Here is a 6,307-nt window from a genome sequence, read left to right on the forward strand (position 1 = left end):
TGGGGGTCGGTATAGGCAACAGTGAAAAGTTGTCATTGCTGTTCCTTGAGCAAAGAAACATCAGAATAGAAGACTGTTAGAGTTGCAAGGCAGCTTAGAGCCGTGTGACTGTCCAACTTGTCATTTTGCAAATAAGGAAAATGCCAGGCCTAGAGGAAGGAAAGAAAGATGCGGAGGTCACATCTGAGGTGGCAGAGAGGGAATTTGCCCTTGGGCTCCTGATATCAGGCTCCAGTCCCCTTTCCTTATTCCTCACTGACTGTTAAAGTAAGAATAGCCTAGAAGGAAAGATAGGGAGATACAGACAGATGAACCCTTACCCCATTCAGAACATTGTTACCAAAATCCAGTTGTGAGGGAATTTTGGCCTGGATTAGGTTGAAGGCGAAGGGGGTGGCAAGGAATGAACAAATTTAGGAGGCATCTTGAAACATGGCTTAATAGAAATTGATAGGATAAAAAGGGAAGAAGAAGTTGAAGATAATTCCTGGGTGTTAGCTAGAATAAAGGAATGATAGTGGAGAAAGAGGAGAGGTGGCAAGTAATTTGAGGGGAAGTGGATGAGTTTGGTTTATACATGTTAAGTGTGGAGTGAGATAGGTTTAATAGTTTCCAGAATAGAAGTAATCCTTGAAACCATGTGGTCATAAATGGTAGTGAGGGAGAAAGTGGGGAAAAGAGAAATAGGAAGTCAGTAACTATGCCAACTAGTTTGGATGGAAGAGGGAAGCAAAGTTGGTTAACGTGTCAGAGGCAGAGTCATCAGAGATGAGATTTGTTCTGAGAACAAATAATAATTCAGTGATTCAGAAACTAATAAGTTAGATTCAGATACTAGGGAAAGAGTTTGAGGAGGAGGGGTACCTAAAGAATAAAAAGATATAAAAGGATACAAGAAAGTAAAAGAATGATTAAAATAATATGACTAAAACACTAGGGCACAAATCAGATGCTCCTTTTACTTGTTTTGTAGGTCATTTATTTAGGAACCAAATAAATTTGGTCATTTATTTGGGTCATTTATTGGGAATGTAAGCAGGGCTGTTCTATGTTCTGTGTAGCACTCACTTGCTGCTAAGATTACTTTGCTGGAAACATGTTTAGCAATACTTCATTAAAAATCAGTTGCTCTGTTAATCATTGTTTTGTAACAGTTTCATATATCATTATAAAAAAAGTATGATCTCATTTGTGGTGAAATTATATACACATTTAAATGTCTAAAAGGATATATATCTACATCTATGCATGTAAAGATTTAGATGTAGATCTATGTAGATCTATACCTCTATACCAAAATATGTAATAATGGTTATTTCTTGATGGTAGGATTATGACTGTTTCTTTTTTTTTTCAGTAATCAGGGTTTTAAAAATGACAAAATTATTATTCTGAAAGTTCATTTTGGATTCTGACCTTCATGAAATTGGAAATCTCTTTGTGACTGCTAGTATTTAATTAATCTTTTAAAAATCGCCAAATTATTAATTAGTTTTTTTAAAAGGCAGAAAGTTAAGCTTAAGGGAAAGTATTTTCTCATTAAGATGTGAAATATAATTCCTGTCTAGTGGCACACAGAGTATTTTCCAATGTGGCAGAAATTTGGCAAACTACAAGAAATACTTGTCTTCAGTGACACATTTGTAAGTTCAGTGTAAAGTACTCTAAGATTTACATTTTGACAGATGTTGGTAAATTTGTATTGTAAAAAAAAATGTTGTGAAGTCTTGAGAGTCATTTTAAAAGGCACTTTTGGAAGAATAGTGCTACAAAGCACATTTTAAAGTCTCCACTAGAGTTTCCAAGTAATTTTAGACAGAAACACACTTATTGTTTCATATATTGTTCTATCTATCTTTGTCAATTAGTATATATTTCCCGGCCTTCTAGAGTACATATTATGTAGCCCTGTGTGAGGCCCTAAGCAAACATTTTTTTTTGACATTTTTTAAATTTTATTATGTTATGTTAACCACCATACATTACATCATTAGTTTTTGATGTAGTGTTCCATGATTCATTGTTTGCGTATAACACCCAGTGCTCCATTCAGTACGTGCCCTCTTTAATACCCATCCTCCCAACCCCTCCCCCCTAGAACCCTCAGTTTGTTTCTCAGAGTCCATAGTCTTTCATGGTTCATCTCCCCCTCCGATATCCCCCCCTTCATTTTTCCCTTCCTGCTATCTTCTTTTTTTTTTTTTTAACATATATTATTTGTTTCAGAGGTACAGGTCTGTGATTCATCAGTCTTACACAATTCACAGCGCTCACCATAGCACATACACCCTCCCCAATGTCTGTCACCCAGCCACCCCATCCCTCCCACCCCCCACTGCTCCAGCAACCCTCAGTTTGTTTCCTGAGATTAAGAATTCCTCATATCAGTGAGGTCATATGATACATGTCTTTCTCTGATTGACTTATTTCGCTCAGCATGATATTATGCTAAGCAAACATTTTAATGATTAGTTACTTTCATTAAGAAACCAACAAATTAGTGTGCCTGGGTGGCTCATTTGTTAAGCATCTGCCTTCAGCTCAGGTCATGATGCCGGGGTCCTGGGATGGAACCCTGCATCGGGCTCCCTGCTCTGCAGGAAGCCTGCCTCTCCCTCTCCTACCCCCCCTGCTTGTGTCCCTTCTCTGCTGTGTCTCTCTCTGTCAAATAAATAAATAAAATCTTAAAAAAAAAAAGAAACCAACAAATTAAAGGGCCTAGATATGTATATCATCATATAACTTTATACAGAAAAATTAGCAGTTATTAAAGTTAATTTTTTTTTGTCTTGACCTCATAGATTGGTAAATATTAGTGAGTATGGTAGGCAGACTTCTAAGATGGTCTCAATGATCTTATCTTATTCATATTCATGCCCTTGTGTATTCCCTTCTCCTTGAGTATGGACTGGTCTTAGTGACTTTTTCTAACCAATAAAACAAAGCAAAGTTGATGAAGTATCATTTCTGCAATTTTGGCTTGCACTCTTTGATAGAGCAAACTGTCATTTAGGAGAGCCCCACATGGCAAGGAACTGAAGATGGCTTCTAACCAACAATGAGGAACTGAGACCTACTGTTTAAGTTTGGAAGTCAATCCTGCCTCAGTTGAGCTTTTAGATGAAACCTCATCCCTGGCCAATACCTTGATTGCAGCCTTGTGAGAGAACTTGAAGGAGAAAACCTAAATTCCTGACCCATGAAATCTGTGAAATAATAAACGTGTATTGTTTTAAGCCACAAAGTTTTTGGGTAATTTGTTAATGCAGCAATATATAATACAGGAAGCAATGGAAAATTCTCTTAGGGAGGGAAGATTTGCTTAGAAATTTGGGACATTATTCCCAATTTCATAGGATATTTGGAGAGGAAGCTCAGGAAAAATAAAGTGACTATAGGAAGTTTTAGCTTAGCTAGAATGAAAGCTTTCTTAACAAGTATCCATTTATAGAAACTGCAGTTGTAGAATCAGTACAAAGGAAACCCTTTGTTTATGGATGAGGCAGTTTCCATTCAGGGTACCGCTCCTAATTTCTGTAATCTGGGGATGATCATTTAATTGAGAGCTTCATGGTCTTCTAATACCATGATGTATACAATATGGGCACCAATAATAAATAATTTTTTAAAAACTTAGTAACTGATTTCTGTCATTTATTATATAATATATTCTATAAATGTAAATAATTATTACATAGGTTATATATAAAACAATCCAAGGTATTTCTTCTAATTTCCAGACCTATGCATCCAGGTGGCTGCTAGACATTCATTTCACCTGGAGATGAATGTCTTGGAGACAATTAAAACTGAAATTGTCAGAAATGGACCCAGTTCTATTCTGTACAAATCTGATCAGCCTCCTCCAGTTTCTATCTAGCCAACAGCCAACGAGGAACTGAGACCTATTGTTTAAGCTTGGAAGCCAATCCTGCTCACAATCCACCATACTACCCAAAATGGAGCCTAGGAACCATCTCCAGTATTCCCTCACATACTAGTAGTACTCACACAGTCAGTCATGAGATTAAGTCCACATAATCTCAGAAACTACCTTCAAATCCAGCTGTCTCTCCATTGCCGCTTCACTACCTAAGAGTGGATATGAAAGGACTTTGTTAAGTTCTATTATATTTTTAAACTTCTATTAATGTTAATACACAAAGACTTTTTCTCAAGTTCTATTCTTAAAATTCTAGTATGTTTAATATAAAAAATATCTTTTCTAAAGTGGTTCACTTTCATCCTCCTCTACAGGGTCAAATTGTAATAAATATAACATGTATGAGATGTGACTAAATTGAGGCATCTAAGCTGAAAATCATTAAAGTCACATATCATACAGTTAATATATCTTATATTAAAATATTTTCTGAAAGGTATTTTTGTAAACATTGCCACTGGTGGTCTTATTTAAGTAATGTTCTATATTTCTGAAACATCTACTGTCTTTTAGAGTCTAACACTTTAGTTTGAGTCTATTAGAAAGCATTTGTAAGAAAGGGATTTAACAATTTTAGAATAAATTTAGGTTTCAGGAACAGTTCATTGCTTATGTTTTAGGAATTTTATTTTTATTTTAAAATTTTATTTATTTATTTACTTTAAGAGAAAGAGAGAACAAGCGAGCAGGGGGGCAGGGAGAGAGAGAATCCCAAGCAGGCTCTATGCCCAGCACAGAGCCGGATGTGGGGCTTGATCCCCCCCCGGAGGAGGCCTACTCTGGACTCCATCCCATGACCCCAAGATCATGACCTGAACTGAAATCAAGAGTCGGAGACTTAATGGACTGGGCCATTCAGGCACCCCATGTTTTAAGGAATTTTTAAAAATTGTCTTTTGAATAAGGGGCGGGGAACCTCTGTTTTCTAATATAGATCCAAGGCTTTGCTGAAGTTGATCAAGCCAATTACAAGTTCAGCAAAAATTTAATTAGTTGGTGATGATTGAGGCCAATAGTGAAACTCAGCAATGTAACATACTCTATTCTCATGTATTTCACAATAATTTGTTAAAATCAGTGAAAACATCTTATATATCTGTATACCTTATTTAGTTGCTTATTATTATTATTATTACTATTATTATTATTGGGGTCTCCTGTCTGCTTTTTTTGGGGGGAGGGCAGTCAGCTTACTTGAAAAGAACATATCTCCTTCATGCTTGTTTCAGAAAATGGCTGGTGCTTTTTTGCTAGTGTGTGGCCCTTTCCATATTTCTGCAATAGTGACTCTTCATTGAAGAAAAATCTTTTTTTGCACTTTTGTTTTAAATCTACTGAGAAGTTTGGGAAAAGATACTCATTTTATAATGACTGCACAGTCAACAAAAGTCAGTTTCCCATACAAAGACATGAACACATTTAGTCTTGTCATTCTAAAAACAAATATTGTTAATGTTTCTTAAAAACAAATTGAAGTGTCCATTGCATTTATTTCTTCATTGAACAAATATTCACCAAGTACCCCGTGTGCCATTGTTCAAGCTGCGGAGGATACAGAAGTTAGTTAGACCAAGTCCCCAGGCCTATGGAGCTTACATTCTAGTAAGAGGAGACAGAGAGTGAAAAAGTAAATAAATCAATGACCAAGATAATTTCAGATTGTGGTATAGTCTGTGAAGGAAATAGAGTGAAACTGGGGTGTAGAAGTGGGGAGGAAGGAGGGAAGGGGAGAGGTGTTTCCTTGAGAAGAGAAAGCAAGGCCTCTCTGCAGAGGCAGAATTGGAGCTGAGATTTGAAGAATGAGGAGCCTAACAAGCCAGGCCTGAGAGCCTGAGAGGAAGTGTTCCAGGCCCAGGAAGCAGCCAGTTTGAGGGCTTGGGGGTTGTGGTGGGGGGTTGGGGGCGACCTGGATGAGCGTAAGGACCCAGAGGACATTGTGGCTGGATCCTATTCAGGACAGAGGAGAATGGATTGAAAGAAAAACAGGAACCAGATCAGCCCTTAAGCCACAGTGAAAAATTTGGATTTTGACATACAGCAACACTTAACCCCCCATAAGGCAGAATGTAAAATTTCCCTTTGTTATTAGGAAAAACTAACTTCATTATATTTAGAGTTTGAAGGAGAGAACAGTTGCCAATTTATTATAAGCTAAAATTCAAAATCTTGATTGAAATGTAATGTTTTGGGGCGCCTGGGTGGCTCAGTCAGTTAAGCTTCCGACTGTTGGTTTTGGCTCAGGTCATGATCTCAGGGTCCTGAGATAGAGTGCCCCCCACCCCCTTGGGCTGGGCTGGGAGCTCAGTGGGGAGTCTGCTTGAGATCCTCTCTCTCCCTCTCCTCCCTCTGCCCCTCCCCTCTTTG

The sequence above is a fragment of the Neomonachus schauinslandi genome, chromosome 4 (assembly GCF_002201575.2).
Source record: "Neomonachus schauinslandi chromosome 4, ASM220157v2, whole genome shotgun sequence".
Taxonomy (NCBI): Eukaryota; Metazoa; Chordata; class Mammalia; order Carnivora; family Phocidae; genus Neomonachus; species Neomonachus schauinslandi.